General features: G+C 45.8%; 1 protein-coding gene across 4 annotated transcripts in view; it reads right to left on the bottom strand.

Moving 5' to 3' along the window:
- Positions 1-24240, bottom strand: part of SNAP25 (synaptosome associated protein 25) — an 85616-nt gene extending 61376 nt beyond the window's left edge. Inside the window, exon 1 of one of the 4 annotated variants that reach the window (XM_004461832.5) lies at positions 22909-24240. The gene's annotated coding sequence lies outside the window, so the exon portion shown is untranslated. Of the gene's footprint in view, positions 1-22725 lie in introns of all 4 variants that reach the window. The other 3 variants (XM_004461834.4, XM_058287558.2, XM_004461833.4) reach the window with 3 other exon arrangements.
- Positions 24241-24583: the final 343 nt, after the last annotated feature.

Here is a 24583-nt window from a genome sequence, read left to right as displayed (position 1 = left end):
TGGAGCATAGATACACTATTGACACCCATTTCTCAGATGAGGCACCTGGAGTTTAGAAGGGATCAAATAACCTGCCCAGGGTGTGCCGCTTCAGTCCCAGGGGATCTGAGAAGTGTGCTGAGTCTAGGTCAGTTGAGAAAGTTTGCACCATACGATTTGGGAACTAAGGCACAGAGAGGGGGACAGCAGGGTGGCTGTGAAAATGTGCCTTTCAGATTCCTGACTGTGAGGAGGGAAACTGGCAGAGGACCCCAGCTGCTACACTCAAAACCACTGGAGGCCGTCTTCCCGTGGGCTACTCCAGCCATTGGCTGAAGGCGGCAGCCCCCGTGGGGGGCATAAGGAGCTCCTCTGATGGGAAACTTGGGCTTGGGGACACCCGGAGGCCTTGCCCAATGTGCTGAAGAACGAGGTGCCAGTCTGTGGGGATTCTGCCCAATGGTTCATCCTCTCTAACCTCTCGCCTTCATGCTAGCCAGACCCGCGCTGCAGTCGGAGGGTGTCCCCAGCTTCTTACTACTCTCTCCCCATTTTCTCTCCCAGGCCGTTCTCCTAATACATTCTGGAACATTTAACCCCATTTTGGCATCTATTTCTCAAAGGGCCTAGACTAACACAGAAAACCATCCATATTTTTATTCTCTGCATTTCAAAGGGTGGTCCTTGAACCACGGGTATCATTATTATCTGGGAGAGGACCAGAAATGCACATTCAGCTACTAAATTAGAATTGTAGGGGTAGGACCAAGCAAGCTGGGTTTTAGCAAGCTCTGCAGGGGCTTCTTATGGACGTTAACCTTGAGCTGGGGTAAGGTTATCTTGGGCTAAGGTAAGCCCAGCCAGTGTAGGTAAGTGGGAACACTGGAGAGACTGTAAGCCTCTGATACTGCTGGTCCCATCGATGGCGTTACAGAAACACAGAATTTAGGGGCACTGGACATCAGGAAACATTTAGTCCACACCCCTAACTTTACAGAGGCGGCTAATGCCTTGGCTTTGAGATGACAGCTGTCAATCTGTCCTACACAATGTCCTTGGCACTATCGAGAGAAGAGACAAAGCTCTGGGTTGGATGTAGGAAATTTTGGTCCTCCTATATGAGATTTTTTTTCATATTCTGAAATTCCTCATAACGTACTAGAGGAACAAAGTTTAACATCTTCAGTAAGCTGAAATCACAGCCTCAAAATAGAACGATAGATAAAACCAGCCTGATGCTATATTAGCAAATACCTCAGCAGCGACAAACATATCCTACATTTGGTTTCTAAGTGCCATTCTCCAGTAAAAGGAATCAGGGTTCCTTGGAGAAATGGCTGATTCCAGGAACAGAGGAGGGAAAATGCAAGATGGCCTGAAGTATCTTGTGGACCCAGAAAGTAAGGAAGGCACAGAAAACTAAAGGATGTGATTATCAAAGGACACAGAAGCCAACCTGCAAGAGTTCCCAATGGCCAAAATGGGAACAACTTGAGCAAGAAAAGAAACATGTAATATTAGATTATAATGCACAGTCTAAAATAAATATGCATAAGTCCATACGGATATAAGTAAGAGATTAAATACACAAATGAATGGGTGTGAGGAGATAAATTTTAAGAAGGAATTCCAAGTAACACGTGTAGATACTGCCCCCTCCAGGAGGTGGAGCTTAGTTTCTACCCCGATACCCTTGAGGGTGGGCTCTACTCCAAAGATGAGAGTAGGGAGAGGGAAAAATATAAGCAATAATAACCCACCCTTAACCAAGCGATGGAGGGTCACCCACCAGTGCTGTCACGAGGACGTGCTGCACCGTCTCCTGTGACGGGAAGACGTGGGTACTTCACCTCTGCTGTGTTCTTTCCTAAAACCCCTAACTCCAGTCCCATCACGAGAAAAATAACGGTCGGACCCTGTAGGGGGACATTTTGCAGGGTACCTGACCAGTTCCTCTCAAGACTGTCAAGGTCACGGAAAGCAAAGGGAGACGGAGAAACTGTCACAGACCAAAGGCGACGGGGACACAGGACAAGTCAACGTGATGTGGTACCGGAAGAGATCCTGGACCACGAGGAGGACATTAATGGAAAAGCCAGCGGCACCCGAAGTCTGGGGTCTAGTTAGCAGTAATGTTCTCATGTCGGTGTCTTAGTTGTGACCAATGCACCTGGTAATTAAGGTGGTAACAATGGGGGGAATTGGGCGACAGGTATATGGAACTCTTTCTACTGTCTCTGCAACTCTTCTGCCGATCTCAAATGATTCCATAACACAAAGTTTACTTAAATATTATCCCCAGAGACAGTGATTGGATTGATTTCAGATATGTCCTGGGCTTTGGGATTTTTACAAAATCCCAGACAAATTTTGGGAAGACCTGATCTGCATTCTAAAGAGCTATGCAAAAAAAAAAAAAAAAAAAAAAGGCGCTATGCAGTTGAGGGGCAGAGCTGGCTTCATTAAATAAAGCTCTGGCAGTCACAGGGGCAGCTGAGTTAAGTGACCCTAACACCCCAGCGACTCACTCCTCTTCGGCAGCTGCATGCCAGTGGTCAGCCCAGGAGCAGCACTCCTTCTTAGTAGGGCCTATTTGCTCTCATCATCAGAAAGAGAGCAGACCTCTGGCTAGAAGGCTCTAATGTACTGTTTAACTGCCCCTAATCCTAATCTCCCTTAACACTGGCTAGAAGGATATTCACATGTAACCTTCCAGCCCGCAATGAATTTATTTCTGAGAAGCGGGGTGCATGCAACACCCATAAATCAATGTCTGTTTAAGAGCACAGTGGGAGCTGACTATTGAAAGGTATTCTGAAGAGAATCTGCAGGTAATTATGAGAGCTTCCTCTTGTAACAGAACCCCTATGTTTAACTCATCAATTTTTTAAAAAATTGGATGCTATGGGGTTTTTTTTCCTTAAACTTTTTATTTTGAAATAATTTCAAATGTACAGGCCCAGATGATGCTCACCCACAGGCCACACCTATCTAGCTGGGAGGCCCTGGTCAGTCACGTCACCACCCTGTGCCCGCCCTGTAGCCCTCGGCTACTGCCCTGGCTTCCCAGTGGGCTCCTCGTTTCCCCCATTGCTCTGCAGTTGTCCAGAGAGAGCCTGGGAAGGGCAAATCCCATCATGCCCTAAGACCCTCCAGAGGCTTCCCAGGACTCTTCCCGCACAAGCAGCTGCTGCAGCCCCAGGCCCGGCTGATCCGGGCCCTTCCTAAGTCTCCTGACACCCCCCCACCACGGGTCTTCTGCTGCTCCCCCAGCACGCCAACAGTGCTCCCGCCTTAGGGGCTGTCACCCACCGCCTGGACAATTCCCCCCATCATCTCTTTGTCCTCAGGCCTCAGCTTCAATGTCATCTCCTCAGAGGGGTCCTGCCTGGCCCCTAGTCCCCTGTGGTCACCTCATCCTATTTTAATTTTCCACTAGCACCCGTGTCCAGCTGATGTTTTCTGGTCTGGCTCATGTCTGTCTACCCCCACGGCAGCGTTAACTCTGTGAGAGGAGCTCTTGCTCGATGTTTGCACCCTGTGTTCCCAGCGCTAGTGATGGGACAGATGCTCGGTAAATACTGGGTGAACAGAAAGGAGAACCGGTGGGTGCCACAGGCTCCAAGCCCACATGACCAGGACCCGTGGCTCTGGGCCCACCTGATGCCTTCTGAGGCCCAGGAGATTTTGCCACACGCCGGGCACCACAGAACGAAGGGGCGGCCCTCGGCCCCCGAACGCACCCCCTCTGCCAGCCTGTCCCCTCGAGGTCTGCCCTGGGTCCCCACCTGTCCTACCGCGGCCTCTGCTGCCTCATTCTCCAGAGCCCAGCGCTGAGTGGCTCCGAGCGCCAAGGGCAGCCGCGCCCCCTCCAGCAGGCCAGGCTGCCCCAGACCTCCTGCTGGGCCCAAGGAAGCCCCGTGGGCCTGGCCTGCCTGCAGCAGCTGCCCACAGCGGCGCTTCTCTGGCTGGCATTGGGGACCCGCCAAGGCCACTGTCACTGCTGCCTCCATGGGCAGCTGAAGCCATTCACATCACTCCCCTTGTGTTGATGCCAGCACTGAGGGGCCGCGTTCCAGGCCCCCACCTGCTCTGCTGGACCCCCGCAGGCTCTGGTCCGAATGATGGTCGTGGATGGAAGCAATCCAGGTCAGGAGGGTGCACTCGGGCCCAGGCAGGTAGACTCCTAACCTAAGAAGCACTCGCTCAGGACAGGCCTGCAGCTGTCAAGTGCTCATTTGGGGGGCCAGGGCTCTCCCGAGGTGGGGCACAGGCAGCCTGCAGCAGCGGCCGAAGGAAGCATAATCTGCCTTGCCCCAGTGTGGGGGCACAAGTCTAAGATCGCCCCAAGATTGCAGTCCCTTGGTGGCCATGCTCTGCATTATTGCCTTCCCCTGAGTGTGGATGGGGCCTGTAAATGTGACAGAATGTCACTCTGGAATTAGGTGATGTTTGAAGGCAAAGGTAGAGGGATTTTGCAGGTGGAAGTAAGACCCCAAATAAGAGATTGTCCTGGGTGGGCCTGACCTAGTCAGGTGAAAGTCTTTAAAAAGGGGGGCTGGGCATGGCTGACTGCAGCCACTAATTAGGTGGCTCATTGCTAGAGTCCAGGAAAAGACCAGACTTCAGCTAGCTGGTCTCCAAGACAAAACAATGTCTGCACGAGTCCCTGACCACCCATCTCTACACACTACCTTCCAATAGATCTTTCTGCAAGAATGGAAACATTCTATGCCCGTGTTGCTCAGATGGCCATCACCAGCACTTGAAATGAGGCTAGTGCCAACTGAAGAAGTGATCTTTAAATTTAGATTTTAAATTTAAATAGCCTCACGTGGCTCTCATATTGAACTGTGCAACTCTTACACTTGCTCCTGCTTTATTTTTCTTCATTGTGCTTACATCTGCCTGACTTACATTTCTATTGACTGTTTGGCTCATCCTAGAACATAAGCTTTAGGAAGGCAAGATTTCTGTTTTGTTCCTACTATATCCACAGACCACAGTGTCACACTTGTCACACGGCAGATGTTTAATCAGCGCAAGAGCAGATAAACCAAGCATGAGACAGAAAGAATAGAACAGCTAGAAGTTGATAGCTGTAGAAAAAAGATGCCTGAGAAAGCACTGTAAGACCTGAGCTTTGAACTTGACCTTGGCAAAATTCGGCTGTGTCACCTTAGGCAAGGTGGTTGAACGCTCTGGGCGCTGGCGTCAGGGCTTGTGACATGAGGGGTTGGGCTGGGGGCTCCCCAGTGTGCCTTCAGCTCTGTGCTCCACTCTGCACTGTAACCCACGTAGCGGAACACAGAAGTGGCCCAGCATGCTGAGTGTTCAGAATATCCTCGAGTGGGACTCTAAGACACGACGCAGGCCTGGACCCTCCTCTTCCTTCTACATTATAACACTTTGGATTTTGTCACTTCAACTTCCCATTTTGACCTAGGGTATAATCTGTACACTCACTGATCTGTTCCAGGGCATTTTCCATCAAAGACCTTTGCCACATTCATTGCATTCTTTTAGTTATGACTTTCTTTTCTGGTTTTTGGCCCATGAGGGATGTACATAATCTGGCAATCACCAACCCTGGCAGTGGAGCACCAGAGATAATACTGGTGCTGATGCGTGATTGATACTGTTTTAAAAAACCATAGTATGACTCTGGTGAAGACAGACGTGGTAGCTCTGAAACGGAGCCATGCACTGCCCTTCGTACCCTGCCCTTTACGCTTTTATTTTTGCCACCTGGAAACTGAAGTTCAGGGCTTCTACTGCGGTGTCCTCCCTGAGATGGCGAGGGGCTGGCCCCTGCCCTTACGCCCCTGCCAGCAGCCGGATTAATTATTTCCTCTCTGGCCCTCACCCATGCCACCTGATGTTTTAAATATTAACAACAGAGCTGGGCTGACATTTTGGCCTGATGCTTAAAGACAAATCAGTGGGTTCAATTTGCTGGGGGCCCAAGCCACAAGATGACACAATGAGATGGTTCTCTGTTTCCTTCTCCACAAGGATGCTGGAGCCAGCAGGACCTGCCCAGGTCCCGACAGGGGCTGGACAGTGGTTAAGGACTCCGAGATTGAGACTACTGAGCTTGGGGAAAACGGTCCCAATGCCCAGAGGCAGGAGGCCTGGAGGGTGGAGGCACAGCTGACTGCCCATGGGAAAGGTCTGAAATAAGAAGGGACCGGAATTCAAATTTAAGGGGCAATTTGAGAATAAGAGACGAGAAAGAGCAGGCGAGACAAAGAAGGAGAGAGGGATTCTGGAGAGACGGTGATGGTAGGGGCTGGCCATGGTTGGTTTTGTCTTAAATCAGCAGGCAGGATGGACTTCCCACCTTTTTGGAGTGGGTGTCACAGTGGACCCATCTCGGGCTTTGAAGGTGGATCTGGATGTGACTCTCAGCTCTGTCATTTTAAAGGGAGGGATGAATTTACTTAATCTCGTTTTAGGGTGAGGCTAATCCCAGTGCCTCTCATTTTCCCAGCTACATAAGGTAACTAAAACACCTTGCAGGTTGTCATGAAAAGTGAATGAGATGATATATGCAAAAACCTTAGCTCAGTGCCCAGCACATGGGTGCTGAATAAATGGCACTCAGTAGGAGCCCAAAGAACAAGCTGAATAAATGAATGAATGAATGAATGAAGCATTGAAATATCAATGCACCAAAGCTGCGGCAGCTGGTTGTTGTGATACTTGAGGTGTCAATTGCAGTAGCCCCTCTTGAGGCTCCACCCATTTTCTGAGAGTCACTTCTGCAAGCACCTGTGACTCACTGCTACAGGGACTTCCCCAGTCTCAGGAGGGAACTTGGCCCCCAACAGGGCTGGTTGCAAGTGCTTAAATACTTAACATCCCTGGGAATAACCCTTAGCCTTGAAGGATGGCAGTTGGGGGATAAACACCCCATCTTCTTTGTCCTTCAGGGAGGCAATTTGGGAATGTTCTACTCTCTATCTAAGACGTTCTCAGTGGGGCTGAGCCCAGTAGCCCACAGAGGATGGGTGCTTGCCGATGCCCCCTTTGTTGTCTCCCTGCCCATCCCTGTCTAGCGTCCCCTCTCACCTACCAGTGCTTCCTGGGTCACTCCCCAAATAAAAGCTGTGCTTGTCTCAGGGTCTGCTTCTAAGATGGCATTCTAGAACCCTTTCAGGTCTTTTCTTTGGAGGCTCAGGAGACTGGAGCTGGGGTAGGGTCTGAAAAGGTCCACTGTTCTCCAGCCCAGGTCCTGATCTTCAGGACTCTGCTATCTGATATCTGAAGAGAGTTGAGAAAATGCACCAGCCAGGACTCAGAATGCTCTTGGGCAGTGCCTGATTAGAAGCCAGGTGAGTCAGATGTCCCCTGCTAATCTATGGAATAATTAAGATGAAGGCTCAGTTGGGCCTGCTGTGAGGCCCTGATGCAGTTGCCTGGCTTGTTTTCCATGACGCAGCAGCACAGTTAAAAAGCCTGCAGGGTTTTTTCCACTGCCTCCTCCCTTCAGTTCCCATTTCCAAAGCACTGGATGGGCAGAGGGTTGGCTGAGAATTGCTTTTACCTTTATGGTTAGCTCTGTCAATGGCTTAAATGCGAGCACTCCTGGAGGGACAGAGAAAGATTTTTTCATACAATTGCCCCCACTAAGACAGGCCCAAGAGAAGTTTCAGATACAGAAATGTCATCACAAAACAAGAAAAGGCTGGTGTTAACTTTTTTTTCCTATTTAAATCCAGAAAGGCTTACTCATCCTCAATGTTCAGAGGAGAAATTTCTCCCTTCTGCTGCCTGAACTGACCAGACACCTGGTCTGTATTTGCTTAGCTACCTTGGAGAGATGCAGCTAGATGTTCCAGGGGCCCCTGGACTCAAGGAGCCCCCAAACTTACACTGGAGGGCCCCAAAAGTTATCTGGGGAGGGAACTGGAAGAATTATGGTAGCCAAAGGATAATAGCACATGTCTAAGTTCCTTGTTTTGGCAATCAGGGCAAGTTGGCCAGGCTCAGCCTGTGAAAGATGAAGGAGCTTTTTTTGACTTAGGCTCCCAAGATAGGTAGGGGCTGCGGTAGAGTTTCGCCAAATGGCTGCAATAACTCTCCTCTAGGCGACCGTGTTCTCAGTTGGTCCCCTCCCACACTACTCTGGGCTTGGCCATGTGCCTGGCTTTGCTCAATAAGGCAACAGAAAATGTGACTTAAACAGAAACTTGAAAAGTGCTTGCACATTGGGGTGCACCCTCATGCTCTTTTTGTAACTCCATAACTGCCACCATGGGATGGTGTCCAAGCTAGCCTGTTGGATGATGGGGGGACACGTGGCCACAGCATTCCTGTTTCCTCAGCCAAGACCAGACACCCACCACCAGGTGTGGGACTGACGTCCTCTGAGACCAGCCAGCTGAATGAAGAACCAAGCAGTTAATCCGCAGATCCATGAGCAATACGACACGGTTGCTGTGTTAAGCTGTGTTAAATTTGGGGGTGGTTTGTTACACATGAAAAGATTACTTCTTCAGGATCTCCTAGCTATGACTGAATCTACTCCTCCTTCCACTCGACTACTGGCCTCCTCCCACCTGACCACCCAAAGGGTGGAGGGGGACTCAAACATTGATTTGTCACCAGTAGGAACTGCAGACATTTTCATATCACTTTAAAGTTGTGTGGATATCTCAGAATATCATACATTCTCCTCATCACTTTGAAATTATGGTCATTATAGAGTTAGCACTAAACTTATTTAATGCTTTAATTTTAAAATGACCATATATCATTATATCACAAGAGTTTAAAAATATTTTGATAACTGTATTTCAATATAATTGACTTTCCATGTAATCCTATGTATCTTACTTTATATAATTAAAAGCATTAACCTGTAACAGGATCCATAGACTTCACCAAACTGCAAGTAGGGTCCATGGGGGGAAAAAAACCAAAGATCTCCCCAATTCTGTTCAGATAAAAAAAACTTGGTTCGTCTATTTAGTGCAACATATTTGCCCAACCTGGTATCCAAAATAGTAACATCACTTATGAAAACTCCACAAGAAAAAGTTAACGGCAAAAACTTAACAACTTCTAGTCATATCTGATTCTGCAGGCATACAACCAGTTTTTCCTGGCAGATCAGAGAAAGCAAGAATGCCATACCTTCAGTATGCAGAGGAAACAAATTCAAATGCCTACAAGAGCTGGAAGAAAATAAAAATATGAGGGTTGGATGAGGAATATAATGACAAGAAGCATTAGAATTTGTGGCAAATTGAAGAAGAAATATCCTGCCTTTGGGCATTCAAATTAAAGATCTTTACAACTTTTATATTGGTCAAATAAAATAAGTTTATGGATAGGATTAAACCTGTGGGCTACTAACTTTCCATCCATGAATTAAGGACAAGATTGGAAACTGGATGTCTTGTCAACCTTCACCCCAGAGTTGGCTCAGGGCAGTCAAATTAATTGTGACCACATTTTTGTATCTGAAAAAATGGTGGTGTGACAGTTTGAAGTTATTTTATGAATCCCAGAAAGAAAATGATTGTGTTTTTGAACGAATCCATTCCTGTGGGTGTGAGACCCTTTGGATTGGATTATGTCAGTGAGGCTGAGTCAGCTTGGGTCTCCGCCATCTTGCTGGATCGGATATAAATGGAGACACAGAGAGAAAAAAGAAGCTGCCACTTTTGATCCTACCATGTGAGAGAGGACTCCAGGTTTGCCGATAGCAGCAGAAAGGCAGAGAAGCCCTGAGAGACTGAGAGAGGAGGCCTAGAAATAGACAAGCCCTATGCCTGGCTGCCCACAGCTGAGCTTCAGGAGATGGTAGCTTCTGGATGGGAAGGCAGGGAACTTGGCAGAAATCAGTGGTCATCTTGCTTCGTCACGTGGCAGGATCCTGAGAGTATCTCTGCTGATGCCTTGATTTGGACATTTCATGGCCTCAGAACTGTAATCTTTTAACTTAAATAAAATCCCCATTATAAAAACCAACCTTCGGTACTTTGCATCAGTAGCCCTGTGACAAACTAAGAAGGTAGCTTCTTTATACTTTACCTTCTGAGAGCTAGCATGAAGTTAAAAATTAGATCAGAGTGGTGAAACTATGTGGAAAAAAGAAAAAGGCTACTAAACAGATGCAATTGTTTGGTGGGTGACCTGGTAAAACTTTAGTCTATGTAGGACATGGTTCTTTTAAATCATTAGCCTGTCATATCCCAAAAACGGTCAAGGGGATCCTCTCCACTTCATGGAAAGGCCAACTCTGGCAGACTGGGGGCAGAGTTGTTAGCAGAGTTGGAGAGGATAAAGTCTTATAAAAACAGATACCCTATGAGCCTCAAGTCCTCACATGGAAGAATTAACTTCTAATTTAATAATACCTGAAAAGCCTCACTGAGGAAACCAAGGTAGAAGGCAAGCTAAAATTAATAAAACCAACAAATTAGGGAAAAACCAGTGATTAGACTCTGAGAACACTACAACAAGAGGATGAGATCACGACCTTGAACCTGACTGCTGATCTAGAGACATGCTCTTGTAGCCTAGCAGCATCTTTGGGCCCAGGTCTTCCTCTCCCAGGGTCTTTGTGACCTCACATAGACCTCCTGCATCTCACCATCCAACCAGCTGGCAACCCTTGACATTTACCTTCTCTTTGGACCAGAGATGACTCGGCTTTACACTGGGCCTTTTTGCTGATTGGTGGAAAGATAGCGTCCAGTCAGTGCATGCAGAGGCAGCAGGTTCTCCCTTTGCCTCTTTCTCTTTCCCTTTCCTCATTGTGACCGAGGAAATTTGTGGCAGGGTCCCATGTTATGGTTGGCTGAGGCAAGGGCTCACACTAATTTCTTCTCCTGTTTGGGCCATGTATGTTCTCATGAAGTTCACATAGGGTACAGCCTATGTAGCTATAGAAGGAACTAGCAGTGTGAGTCTTAGGATTGAAGGAAATTTACCACCTCACTTAAAATCCTTAATAAGCCAGCACCCTTGCTTTGGCTCTAATCTTTGAGTCCTATTGCTTGTAGAAGCCACAGGTGCCCCAGCTCATCACAGTATCTATGCACATAACACGGTGATGCTTAGAGGCAGAGTGCACCAGAGGGGAAGAGTCCATAACCAGGGGACCAGTGTTATCCCTCGTTTCTGCCACTGTGAGTAGAGACTTCTATCCAGTGGCCCAGGAAGCTCTTCTCTCTTCAAGTATCCAAACTTTCAAAGGCAGAAAACAGTGGAAATAACTTGTCCTCATCAGACTCACTTGAGATGGATGTGAGCACTTTAAAAGCTACTAAGATCTCTAGGACTGGTTCTGAAAGTTGGGAGTGCATCAGTCTCTTGGAAGTGATTAAAAAAGCACACCCTTAGAGTTCTGGATTCAGAGGTCTAGGGTGGGGCCTGAAAATTGCATTTCTAACCAAGTCACAGAGGATGCGATGCTGTTGGTCCAAGTGCTAGTTTGAGAACCAATGCCCTAGAGTAACGAATCACTTATTGTGGAAGGTCAGTAGCATTGCACCTGAGATCTTAAATTCAACTCGGGTTCTTCCTCATATTAGCCGTGTGGAAAGAAGAGGAACCATTTTCTACTCACAGCCTCATCAATTCCTACCTTGTTCCATAAAATTGGAACCTCCACCATCTGAGAAGTCCAGTATTGGGTAGATAGCTTCTGCCATTCCTTCCACCCCTTGATCCACTTGCTCCCCTTCCCCAAGGGAGGAGGAGTGACTTAAGTGCTCTATGAAATGGAAAACAGACAGTGAGCAAGCCTAGTTCAGCCACCACAGGCTTTTTCTCCAGGATATGCTTGCCCACAGCAAGCTTGCATTTTCTGCTCCTCCAAGCTGCAAGCTTCTTGAGGCAAGTTCTGCCCCTTGGGAGGGGGTGTGGTGGGGTAGATAGGGCCTATGGTTTCTAGCTTTCTGCCTGACCACACAGCTCTCTGCATTCCTTTCTCTCTTCTCTGGTGGGTCTCAGTGTCTAGACTAGAACTAGGAAAAAGTAGGAAATTTACTGTAGGAAAAGTAGGAATTCTGGCTGCTGACTCTAACCTTTTTTTTTCCAAGATATTTTAATCACTAACTCCTGTCTATATATCAACTGGTCCACAGCGGGTAGAAATGAGTATCTTAGAAATCTTGGCAGGATCTTGATCAAATATTATCCTCTCTGAGTCTAGTATTGAAAATAATACCCACCACTCAGGAGGTTGCTGGAGAAACTGAATATAACACTAGCTATGATAGCCAATAATATAATAACTAGCATGCAGTAGATGCTCAAAAGATAGTATGTATTTCAAAATAATTTTCCCAATAAGCCCTCTAATTCTGCAGGAATTCTCCTAAAGCCAGACTATGAGGTTATTGCTGTATACAAGGTTGCTTGTCCAACTTTGCAGAACATTTTGTGAATGTGGCTTAAAGCATTCATTTCACAGTTCATATAAGTTGCTTATACAGGTTTCATATTTATTGGTTTATGAATAAAGCTAAAGGTTTTAACAATGAGGTAGGACACTTATACCCAAGGTTAGCTGCAAGAGTGAGGCTGTTTGGATCTCTGTCTCTATATCGTGAGACATACACAAACACCTGTATGGAGGTGTCCCGCACATGCACACACACGATATTTACTAAGGCCCCCTCAAACAAAAAACCTTAACATAAAGCTGAATAGAAAATGAAGCCAACAGATGTAGTTTCAATAATGGCTCACAGAATAGCTTGCAGCAAATTTGTTTTTCACACCTAAAGAATAGTAGGGAATTTTATATAGCATCTCTTTTAACTCTTCAAGGGCCTTAAAACCCAGTAGATTAAGCAAGAGGGGCCTAGTGTTTAGTTAAATAACAACTGAGTATCTTTGGGTCTCCAAACACTATCCTGAGACTCAGGAGGCCATTTCCCAAAATAGTCAGGTTATTCAAAGGCATCTTTCAATTCTCCCCCCAAAAGAAAAATCTAAGACTGTTGACACATTTTCCCATTTTCTCATGCATGCTGCTCAAGCTAGAAAATAATGTGATACCAAAACCTGTTGTTGTTATTGTTGTTGTTTTAAGCAAAGTCAACATTATAAAGAGGAAAAGAAGCATATGGCCTTCATGTTATCTGCAGTAAAGAATATCAGGAAATCAGGTTTGGTCAATCACAAATAACAGACCATGATACAACAATCTCTTCTTCTCACTCAGAGTGGTGGATTTGTGAGCTTACTTCACAAGCATTAGTTCCTTAAATTCTCAAGACAAATTCGTGACATATGCCTGGCAGCTATTGCTTTCCATTTACAGATGTGAAATCTGAGGTTCAGTTGAGCATGGGTAAGTTGTTCAGGGTCAGACAACTAAAGTGACAGAGCTGGGCTAAGTCTGCCTCTCAAGCCAGTGCTCCATGACCTCATCTGATCATCCATACCACCATACCCCACCTGACATTTTTCCACACAGGGATCTAAGCTATTTGGATTTTGCTGACTTAAGTTCTACATGTCAGGAGCATGGTTTCTACTACAAGATCTCAGTGGATTTTGTGAATCTCATGAGAAAAACTCATGCAGTAGTAAAGAAAAACATGGACTTTGCAGTCAGAGATCGAAGGGTCCAAACTCTTTTAAGAGTTGCCATGGAAATTAAATGAGATCACATAAGTCAAGGGTCTAGCATGGTGTATAAGAGGACTTCATTTTTGTTGGTTACTTTTCCTCTGTGGCCAAGTGCTTTCTTCCTTTGCAGCTGGAGAAAGTAGGGTGTAGAGTAACTGACTAGTGATTTTAGACTTGTTTCATGGGAAGGACTGGGGAGGAAAGAAATAGAAAATTTAGTGCTCAGTTGGTTATTCCTAAAGATAAATGGAGCTGATTTATTACCTTGTGCCCAGATTTATTTGTCTCTTTTTAGGGAAGGGGATACTTACTGTTTGAAAGGAAAAATATCTGTTAAAGGGAAGACACTTTTCAGAATGCCAAATGAAGATGGAGAGCTGGCGTACACCTTGCCAGTTAAAATGAGATAGCCACAAATCTATGGTTCTAAAGACAAAAGGTGGCTAAAGCTACCCATATGTACACTGGTGACTAATATATGTGCCAATGGATGTGTGGACATGGCATCAAAAATAAACTATTTCAGTGAACAGTAAAGAATTTTAATTTTATGTAAATTTAGATAAAATTTGCATAAACTTTATGTATTTTACATATGGTTAACAGCTTGGCTTTCTATATGAAACTGATGTAAATCATTCTTAGGCAATGATTTTTCAATTCTGAATATAAATCAGCTTTTAGCAATACTTTTCTTGAGAATTCTTCTTTAGCCTTTTAACCCCTGACTCACAGGTGATCAACAGCAGAATAATAAATTATTTGCTAAATTTTGACAAGCAAGTTGGGGTGAACCAAAAATGCCTCCTTGGGACATAATTTTATTCCAGCTTATGAGCAAATCTACCAGTCAGGACATAGAACGATTCCTGAGTTGTTATGATCACAACATTTGATAAACAAAAGGCAGGATTACTTACAGTGGTAGAATTCTTTTCTCTGCACAGGGTAGCTGGTATTCCCATTCACTCATTCATTTCCTGCATAACTGGTATGTAACGGGCACTGTTATAGGCACGGAGGATTCAAAGATGGTTAGATATTGCCCTTACTCTCAAAGACTTTCATTGTCTATTAAGGAGGAGACATGTGTAAGTAGGTAACTACAAAGCAATGCGATATGTCCTAAAGATGGGAGCACTGTTCATTAATATGAACAGGTACATTTCTAAAAGCACCGCTGGAGGTGGCAGTGGTGGGAATTCGCACTACTTCCACTTGATCCTGAATCTCTGGACCTTGTGTAAGGATTGGGAGTTTTTAGAGGAGGGAAGTTGATTGGCCTGGGAGGGACTGACATCCAAAGGACACTGAGTTTCCTCTCTGTCACCCTGCTTTTCTCTTGCTCCATGAGTTTTAGAGTTGGGACTAGGCGTTCTGGCCTCGGGGACACCGTGTTTCTTGACCTTTTCTCCCCATAAGTGGTGGAAAATGGTCTCATAGGGAGAGGTGCAGCAGACTGGAATCCTGGTGTAGAGGCGTGTTTACCCACATCCTAGATGACTGCCATGTAAATGTAGGCATACTTATACTAGGGAGGATCTTAGATATTTAACTCCTTGAACACTGAGGCTGGTTCTTAACATACACTTCTGTTTATGATGTAGCAATCTGTCTGTGAAAACTGACCCCTCAGTGGAAACCTTAAACCTACTGTATATTTTGGAGAAAGCCAGGTTCTTTTCCAAGTTTGGTTAATGTCTTAGAGTCTCTAAAGGACCTTACTCGAAACACATTTTCTAAAGGAATAATGAACCTTATTACCTCAAAAAGGGAAGCTCAATATAATGCATTGAGGACAGAGACAAGCCTATTTTATTTCAGGCTATATATTCAGTAACCTGCATACTATGCTTTCCTGGTACATGACAGATGCTCAATTAATATTTGTTGAATAAAGTAATGAATGAAGAATGCTATAGTTAATAGTTAATGCACGTTTGAGGAATACATGAACAGTCATCTTGGAATTGGGTAAAATGGGTACATTCAGCGATTTTTCCAGACATAAATCAGGAACACTATCTTAATTTTTAGTGTTATAGTGAGGTTGTTATGGAGTTTCTCATTAAAATAAAATTCACAGGACAGGACAACCGCATACTGAGATCATTTGCCAGTGTTCTTCCCAGCAGGCTTTCTGGCACTCATTTTCCTCTATTTCTGTTTGTCCATATAGAAGACACAGTGTATTTTACCTATAATAAACTAATAGAACAGACTAACCTTGGACTAACAGCAGGGAATTTCAAGAAATTCAGTGCTTTGCAATTTCTCAGTCATTATTCTTTGAAACTGCATAGAAGATGAATATGAATAATGAGGATCTGCAATTTGGTCTGAGCATCTCCATGGAGAGGGAACTCGGGCCAACTTGCAGAAGAGCTCCACTGCAAGCCTTCCCTAAAAGAGGGACGAGGCAAGAAGTGCAGGGCTGATCGCTGGCCTCAGGGGGGCACCTAAGAGACTTTCATCTTCCTCCTTGCTGTTATCAGGAAAGGACAGAATGCACTAATTCAAGCCTGCGGCCATGGAAACTCATCTCCCAAATTAAAGATCTGTGATTAGTGTCATTTGGATGTAGGAAGGGATGGGGAAACTGGGACCACAGGGTCATTTTGTAGAACCTGCCCCTTTAGCAGGAAAATACAAGTATAAAAATGGATCATCTTGGAAGGCAAGACCAAGTGATTCAGCAAAAATGAAAACAGTCTCAATCTAAGCCATGAAAATTAGCCATCAACAACAACAAAACCCAAAGGCAGAAGAAAAAAAATAAATGAATTAGTTTAATTCTTCCTTCACATGGATTAGAATCTGGCTGCTGCTTCTAGCTAAGAGGATCAAATGTATCTTCTCCATAATGAAATAAGGCTTAAACCACAAACCAAGGACAGCTGCCATTCAGTTACCAATCCAGAGCAAGCACTGGAACTCAAAATGGCTGACTTTCTGTAGAACGGTTGTTAAGCATTTCAAAGGAAACTCTAATACTTAAATTGGATTTTCCCCATCTCTTTTAGGGGTACAGATTTGTTCATATCATCAGTTAACCTCTGTGAGTCAGCAAAAGGAAAGTCAGTTACAAGTTTCTCCTGCAATGCTGTGCTTTACCTTGGTGGAAATATGCAGAAATAGAATGGAGTTGTAAGAAGGAGGTCAGGTCTTTTCTGTGACATGTGATTTTCAGTTGTGTGAGACCGTGATTTTAATGATTAAATACTGCACCATCATCTGCCAGGGGGGTACAAGTTTTTAGCCTCTGAACTTCACATTTTGTAGGCTTTAACGTCCCCTCCTCTCCTTGTTCCTTGTCCTTAGGGCATTCTTGAATGCTACTTTACCCCTCATACTCACAAGTGGATGAGCTTTTGAGCTGGCTACCAGTATCACGTGATTCAGGTCATATGGAAATGTCACTTTTTAAAGTATGTAAGAGCTCGCAGATTCTATAAAAGCTTCTGTGTTCCCTTTTCTAAGTGGCAGAGGAAGTCAGGAGTGAGGAAATCACCGCTAATATATTGTCAGAAATAGGAGATCATCAAAAAGGGGTCTAGAAAAGAATAAAAGAATAGTTAATAAGGTTGAAAAACAAATTATGCAAAGTTTAGGCAGGTTTTAAGAGACAGTCTGTGCCTCACAGCTGTAAATTGGATTGAGAAGGACAGGAGATACCCAAAGCCATGATGACTCAGTAGAGGAGGTGGAGGGAAAAGCCAGGATTTCTTAAGTCTGACCGGAAAGGCTTCAGAAAGATGATGTCAAAGCCATTACAGAGCAAAATAAGGAGCTGGTGTGGACGTAATTAACCTTAGGCTGCAGAGCGGGGTTGGTAGCTGATGCATTAGTAAAGCAGCTCTGGCTTGGCCACTGTGGTCCTAGCCCCAGACCCCCACCTGGGGGGAGTCAGCCCCGATTCCACTGACTTCTCAATGGCAGGAATATTGGACAACACCGTTCCACGCTGTCCTTCAGCCATTCTGAGTTCAGAATGTTCAGTGGTTGACTGACCAGCTCAAAGACGGTGTGATTCCCAGACAGAAAATCGTAAGCAGTTGCTGCAGGGCTAGATGCAGGTCTCCTGACCAACATCCTTGCTATCACTCCAGGCTTCTCACTGAGGGCGAGAAGGCATGGCACGAAAACATGTACGCTCTCGGTGCCTTGTTTGACCATTACAAAAAAAGATGAATCATGCTAGAGGGAGCAAAAGAGTGTGTAGTTCAGAACTTTGCCTCTGGAGTCACACTAATTGCATTTAAATCCTGGCTCTGCTCATAGTAGGTAAACTACATAGTCTTGTACTGCCTCACTTTCCTCACCTGTAATATGGAAACAATCATCATAACCTGATAATAGGGTTGGTATAAGGAATTTAACAAGCTAGTTCAGGTAAATGCTTTTGGAATAAGTGGCTCCCTCTTTGCCTCATTAATCACTGAACTGAGTATCTCTGCCTTCTAAATCAGATTTATGGCTTTTAAATGTTACCTGATACTGTATCTGAACTCATCTGGCTTATGTTTTGCACTATTCATTAAGAAATACGTGAGAAGTTGCTTGGACATTTATATTGGGCAAAACACTTTGAGAGCCTTGTGAAGAGAATTATGTAGAAAAGAGGAGCTATTTCTGTTAGGGCAATGACAGCAATTCTGAAGAGTTCTTAGTGGCAGCTGGGGGTCTCTGAAATTTCTCTTAAGTTTCTCTTTCAATTCTTTCTCCACTCACCGTGTCCTGCTTCCTCAATTCCCCATTGCATCTCCTACCTTCCTCTTACCTCACACTGAAAAGGGCCTATAGACTCAGTTCAGTAACCAGTAGCCTGATCTCCTAAGCATCAAACGTCACTGCCTCCAAATACCCCTAGTTTGAAAATCAAAGCATTACCCTATGGATGCCTCCCCTGTATGTGTTTTGGTGAAGAGCAGATAGGGATAGTCCCTTGACAGTTCCAGCCGGGACTGAAATAGCTATGAAGCCTATGTCGGCAACAGCCCTGTCTTCTTCCGCGTGATGCCATTGGCTATTTTGGTTCTGCAGTTCTGCCGGCTTTTGGAATTCTGACGCTCCCCTGAGACTACTGTAACCACAAGATTAAAAGGGAAATGGGTATAGTTCAGACCTTTAGCCAGCCTTGGAGTGAGGGCAACCTGCAGAAGTCAACTGGGTTGGTAGAAAAGACATGATATACCGCCCACCTCACCTCTCCCCAATTTTCTCAAATTTTACTACAGCATCTTTGTCTTTCATTTTTAGTCACTTGGGGCTGGTTCTATTTGTCATACTGCCCAAAGCATGCACTGAAAAAAACTGGCATCTTTTTTATCGGTCCCATCAGTGTATTTGCCCATGCAGAATACTCAGAGTTTGGAAGACAGTGTCCTGCAAGGGGCTTGTCATTCAAGTGTACCTGCTGGTGACTTCTTATTACCACATTCCTGACCTGTTTTTCAACCTCTCTGGCACAATCTCATCTTGACTAATTTGTTGTTGTCAACAGTGGAAAATTAAAAAGTAATAATTAACTTCTGGGTGGGGCTTATATATCCATGTATTTTCATGTAACCTGAAGAGGGAACTTAAAGGGTATTTAAATGAGGACTGATTTTTTTTAATGATACCAATTTGTTCTCCTCTACTTCTAGAATAACACAAATTTAATCCACTCTGTCAATAGCAAATCCTGGATATCAAAAAAAGACAAGACATGAGATATCATCATCTACGCAAAAATCAACTTTAGTTTGAGGATAAAGTATCAAAACCTCTTCTTGGCATTCAAAGCCTTCCATAGCAAGCTCCGACTCTAGGTTCTAGCATATTTCCCCACACAAGCCGTATGCTCGAACCAAATGGATGGGCATTTTCAGGGTTTGCTGAGCATAAATTGGGCTTGCCTAACTTCAGGCTTTGCTTATGTTGCAACTTTTTCTTAGCAGACCTTCCCTACCACTCTCCAACCTCCAAGAGCCGGTTTAAGTCCTGCTTCCTCTCTCAGATCATTCCAGTCCACTGTGATTTGCCCTCCCAAGAATTTACACTCCCTGTCTTTGGTCACGTTCACTTGGTAATTAATTATTTACTCCCTTATGATTTTTCTTCTACTGTTATAATGAGTTTTCATTCATTTATTAATTTTATTGTTAATTGTTCTTATTGAGATTATGAGATATTAAATTTGTTGAGGCAAAAGGCCATAGAGGCATGAGTGTTTCTATCCCCAATGGATTTCACTTATATGTCTGGTGCTCACTGACTAATCAATATCTTCCTATCAGGTTGGTCCCTAGTGACAATGGATGACACTGCAGAAACATATCTAGTGCCGAGGATGAAAAACTCAATTTTCTCACCTTTATAGAATTGTAAAGTAGTTTCTGTGATTTGAGAAAACTAGTTTATTCATAGTGCATTGTCTAAAAAGCAGATTTATCTATTTCTGCTCCATCTCTTTCTCAATCTCTTTCTCAAATTACTTCTCTCACTTCTACTAATCCTTCAAAATCTACACATTTTGCTGAAGGCCAGCTGCTACACAGCGAGGTGCTCCTGGCAGAAACATCAATCTTTTGGTTGATAACCACTACTCTAGGGCTAACATTTGGAGCTTAGGAATGTCTTTAGGAAAGCTAATTAAGCAGCAGTTTGTACCAGATGCGTGCATGTGTGGTTGTGCGTGTTTAACAAAGTAAAAATAGAATTGTGAATTCTCAAGAGGTACCACTATGGGGAGGTTAGGAAGATTGCAGATTGTTTTATAATCTGCATGCCTTGGTGGGCAATGCGGAAAATGCCAATAAGCAAATAAACAGGTACCATCCGAGGGGTTGTGTGAATGTTTCCTGTCTCATCCTTGTTTCCATCTGTTCCTGCCTCTTCTCACTGTATTGCCCCGGATTTTTAAAATTCAAAATTGAAAATAGGAACTCCCTTGATTTTTTGAAGTTCATCAACAATGCAAATGTTAAATTCATGCTTCAATTATGATTTTCTTTAATTTCTAAGGAAGCTATCCTAGAATTAACTCCATAGCTGTACACATTTCCTCTTCCTCCCAGCACTGTGCCCTTTGCCAGCGTCACTGCAGTCCTCCACCCCCCTCCTCACCCCTGTTTTCCACTAGCAAACAAACCCAGCAGTAATTACTAATATCCAAGCACGTAATTCCGGCAGCGTTAGGCTTTTCATTTGATGCAACTACGCAGAGAGCTGTCTGGACAAGCAGCATGAAGTCAAAAGCGTTTTTTAATAGTCCTGCCCATCGTTTCTCCCCTCCTCTCGTCACGAAAACACAGTTGTTTATTTATTCTGCAGATTGCAGAATTGCGAACTCCTTCCATGCAGTACCATACCCAAATAAATTTCCACCCAAATAACTTTGTATTCATGCACAATAACAGATCGACATATGCACCTATGAAATACATAATTGTCCATGAAAAGCATTAAGAAATAAATAGCTCAGGGCAAAAGTACTTTCTTTATGTGGACAGTATATTTTAGTACATCCAGTATACAGATGATTGGAATTATTACTGGCTAAACACATTTCAGGATCTTATTTAGAGCTTTTTTAGGAGATCATGATGGTACTTAATGCATTGTATATATTTTTACATATGACACAGTTACTCTTATTTACCAACTATTCAAAAAGCACAATTTTACTTGTGGTCATTTATGCCAACTTTATCTACAGCAAAAAGAAAAAATATTCTTGTGATGATTTTTGCTGGCTCAGAGGCTCCAAGCCTCATAGTAGAAAATGGTTAAAGTATTTATCACCACCTCAGCAAAATCCCGCAGTGCTGCAATACAACTTGCAGTAGATCTGTAGGCCAGAGTCCAGTTTCAGTCTAACACATGGTTCTTTCACCTGCATTACCCTGAAGGACACAACTGGATTCTCCTGAGGAAGAACAGCCCTAATGTCAAATCAGAAGCTTTTGGCTTGCGATAACCAATTTCCTTAGAAATATTTTCTTTCAGTAATTCTGAAACCATAGCCAAAGGAGTTAAATCTCTCATTTACAGATAGGACCTGTAAATATTTCTCAGAAATATAGTTTTGTGCATGTGTGCTTGTGTTCAAGCGTAATTACAAGGGTAGGGGGAGAAGGAGGAGGAAGAGGGATTCATTCTTAAAGTTGATTGTGCTTAGTTCAGTTATCTCCCAATTTTTGTCAAATAGAAATATATAAGGAGAGATATTACGCCTATTAACAGATTGTGTTGGCGTCTTCACATATATCTCACTCATGCCCACCTAAGATCTGTAGGCAGTGCAATACCTGCTCTGTGTTAAACACAAAAACAAAAACCTTGATATCTGCCTGGAGGGTAAATGTAGATTTAAGAAATGTGTTTACTTCCTACCTAAAATAAAGGGCAACAGAATGTTTCAACAAGTAGACGTTTTTTTAAAGCTATGCAGCAGGTGTGGGGGAAGCAGGCATTGCCTGCAAGAGTCCCTGCGGGCAGGATTTTTAAAAACCTACTACGTCTGCTCCATTAGGGGTCTCCGGGAGCCAGTTTGGCCTCCAGCCCTGGCCCATCTCGCCCTGGCCAGGCAGCTCTGCCGCCACCGCTGGACCGCTGTCCGTGGTGCTGAAACGACAGGGCGCCGCTGCGGGCGCTCTGGTCGCTGTCCAGGGTGCTGAGTGCGGGCAGCCGCAGTCCCTGAGACGAGCTCGCCCCGCCACCCTCCGCAGAGCCCTCCCACCAAGCACGACCCGCCCGTCTCCCGCCAGCCTGCAGTTGACGTGGAGCAGGCGGCATAAATCAAGTCCGTGGGGGCACGGAGGCCGCTGCCGCAGCTCAGCCTGCTCCAGGCGGGAACTCCCCCCTTTTTCGCCTCCCCAACGCCCACAACCTGCCTTCCCCTTAATTCTGCACTGGATAAGAGCACTTTAATGACAACAGTCGTAATAATAGGGTTAGAAGAACAGATCTTTTTTTTTTTTTGTCTACAGAAAAAAATAAAATAAAACAGCAGCCTAAACACCTCTGAAAACTGCATCGCAAAATGGAAGAGAGGGAGGGTCCCACGACAGTTTTAACAGAGTAAGTTATTCGATACGTATCCTTACGCTTCCTTCCCTTCGCTCCACCTGCCCCCATTCATCCCTTCCCTAAGCAGCTCACCTCAAAAATACTTTATAAAGCCGCAGGCGTGAGTCTAGCCAGACGCGCACACTCGGAACACCGCGCCCCGGGCGCACACATTCTTGTATTGCTCATGGCCACTTGGTCTGCCCAGCCGTGGTCCTCTCTGGGTCCGGCAGCCCCACAAAGCCAGAACCAGCACCCGGGAAGGGGGCTCCTTACCTTGGCTTCTCCGGAGGCTGGTGTTCACCGGGTCCCAGCAGGTTGCAAGAGTGAAGGAGCCGCCGAGCTGGGAGGGAAGGCGAGACAGCGCCTGACCTCCCCGAGGTTTCGTCTTCAATGCAACGTGAGCTCTGCCCTCATCAAAGATGGCCGCCTCTTTGACGTCAGCAGCTTTTAATAGCCGGCTCCTCCAGGGGCGGGGAGGAAGTTCGGGCCCGGAGGGCGGAGGGAGGCAGCGGTTGCGGGCGGGCGGGGCGAGGAGGAGCCGCGAGGTGCGGGGCGCTTGACTCAGCGGCCGGCGCGCTTCCCTGCAGCCTTTGTGTTTTGGTCTTTTATAAACTCCCGAACTGGGCGATTCTTATGACTCCATTTTAACGCACAGTCCTCTCGCGCCTGTTTTTCTAATGTTGTTTTAGGCCCACACGTGTATGCACGCGTGTTAATAAATGGGTTGCATTCTCTGTGTCTGTACATAGACGTGCGTGTGAGAGAGCGTGTACGTTATTTTCCCTGCTGAGTCGAATCTTTGGTTGAGTCACGGAAGGAGGAGGGGGAGACAGGAGGCGGAGAAGGTGACGGTGATGGCGGGGACGGATGGGGCGGGGGGGGGGGGGGGGCTAAATTTCAGCTGCGATTTGTTTTCGCCCAAGAAGAGGGTCCGAAGGTCCGAAGGGGCATCCCTGTCAACCCTCGCCAGCTCCATATACGGCCTAGCTACGTGGGTTGCTCTTTTTATGAGTGATTCCTTCCTTTGATCCAAGAGGCCTCCGGGGCTTGGAGTTCGCGTTCGTGCGGCCAGGTGGGGAGAGAGGCCCGCACGCGTTATTTTAAAGTACGTCACAGCAGTTACCAGCGAGCGGTGTCAGAAGAGTCGGGGGGCGGGGGAGGGCAGGGCCGTGCACGAGGGCTGCAGGCTGGGGGAGCGTAGTCTGCGGAGGCGAACCAGACGAAGCCGCGTTGGATTGAGGTGCAGTCGCGTCCTGAGGTTTGAGGTCGGGCATCTTCAGAACGGCCCGCGGGGGCGCGCACACGCCTTCTGGAACGTCCCGACTTCCGGGGCGGAGGGGGGGGCCGCGCGGAGAGGACGGCCCGGGAGGTGGAGTTCCAGCGCCTCGCTCCGCGCGCAAACCTGCGTACCCGTGGCGGCTGGCTTGGGGGACTCTGGTGTTCACAACAGGGCGTGGGCAAGAAAGACTAGTTGTGCGGGTCGGATGCGAGATTAAAAATAATAATCAAAAAGCAGTCATCCTCTCCGTCCTCCCTGGTGCAGTAGGCGGCCAGGGAGGGGGCGGGGGATGCCAGCGTCCCCGCGGTGGCAGCCTCGGATGATTCACAGGTGTCGGGGAGGCTCTCCACGGGGAGGGCGCGATGCTGCGGAGCGCGTGGGAGGTGGGGGACTTCGGCTGAGGCACTGTTTGTACTTTTCCAGGACGGATGCGATTAGAAGTCGTGCCTTGCAATGTGGAAACTTGATGGCCTCTTTTACACTGTGGAGAATCCTTGTCTCGTTTAGAAGAGACCATTTAGAGCTGGGTCCGGAAAACAATGCGCAATAAAGCGTCCCGCACCCCAGCGCGCGCGCGCGCGCGCGCACACACACACACACACACACACACACACACACACACACACCGCTCGCTGGCCTAAGAGCCAACCTTTCGCAGTTATAAGGCTT

Source organism: Dasypus novemcinctus, chromosome 24 (assembly GCF_030445035.2).
Source record: "Dasypus novemcinctus isolate mDasNov1 chromosome 24, mDasNov1.1.hap2, whole genome shotgun sequence".
Classification (NCBI taxonomy): domain Eukaryota; kingdom Metazoa; phylum Chordata; class Mammalia; order Cingulata; family Dasypodidae; genus Dasypus; species Dasypus novemcinctus.
Note: the sequence above shows the minus strand (reverse complement) of the source record. Positions and strands in the feature narration are given on the sequence as shown.